This window comes from Colobus angolensis, unplaced genomic scaffold, assembly GCF_000951035.1.
Source record: "Colobus angolensis palliatus isolate OR3802 unplaced genomic scaffold, Cang.pa_1.0 Scaffold22, whole genome shotgun sequence".
NCBI classification, from domain to species: domain Eukaryota; kingdom Metazoa; phylum Chordata; class Mammalia; order Primates; family Cercopithecidae; genus Colobus; species Colobus angolensis.
This window is the reverse complement of record NW_012115377.1, coordinates 3641499-3642331: the sequence shown is the minus strand read 5'-3', so window position 1 is coordinate 3642331 and position 833 is coordinate 3641499. Positions and strand designations below refer to the sequence as shown.

General features: G+C 50.7%; 1 protein-coding gene across 1 annotated transcript in view; it reads left to right on the top strand.

Annotated features, from left to right (window-relative positions):
- The window catches only part of ACER1 (alkaline ceramidase 1), a 23983-nt gene that overhangs the window by 19608 nt on the left and 3542 nt on the right, over nt 1-833 (top strand). The window lies entirely within an intron of this gene.

Sequence of the window (833 nt, the reverse complement as noted above, 5' to 3'; positions counted from 1 at the left end):
CTTCTCCTCCTCCTCCTTCTTTTTCTTCTTCCTTCTTTTTTCTTCCTTCTTTCCTCCTCCTCCTCCCTCTTCTCCTTCTCCTCCTTCTTCTTTTTCTTCTTCCTTCTTTCTTCTTCTTCTTCTTCCTTCTTTCCTCCTCCTCCTCCTCCCCCTTCTCCTTCTCCTTCTCTTTCTCCTTCTTTTTCTTCTTCCTTTTTGAGACAGAGTTTCACTCTGTTACCCATGCCAGAGTGCAGTGGTGCAATCTCGGCTCACTGCAGCCTCTGCCATCAGGGTTCAAGCGATTCTTCTATTTTGGTCTCCCGAGTAGCTGGGATTACAGGTGCCAGGCTAATTTTGTATTTTTAGTAGAGATGATTTCATGATGTTGGCCAGACTGGTCTCAAACTCCTGACCTCAAGTGATCCACCTGCCTTGGCCTCCCAAAGTGCTGGGATTACAGGCATGTGAAATTCTCTAGCCCAGCTTAACTCAACTGAGCCCTCCAGGACACCCCAGCCCACCCAATCTTCCTTTGGGACCCCTGTCATGTTTCCTTAATCCCTACTGGGTTCTGGAGAGCCACTGTCTGACATCTCTTAAATTCACCCGGACGCAAGGATCCCTCCTCTCAGCCCAGCTGGGCTCCCGTGAACTCCTTGCCTGACCTCACTTGGGCCCTGGAAACCATGACACTCTCCTGGGCCCCCTGGGACCCTCTTCTCATCCTACTCAATCCTCCCTGGGATGCCCCTTTAGATGCTGCTGGGGCTCCCTGAGACTTTCTGCTGAGTACACCTGGGAGCCTCAGGACCTTCTTCTTCTTCTCCTTCTTTCCTTCTTCTTCTTCTTCT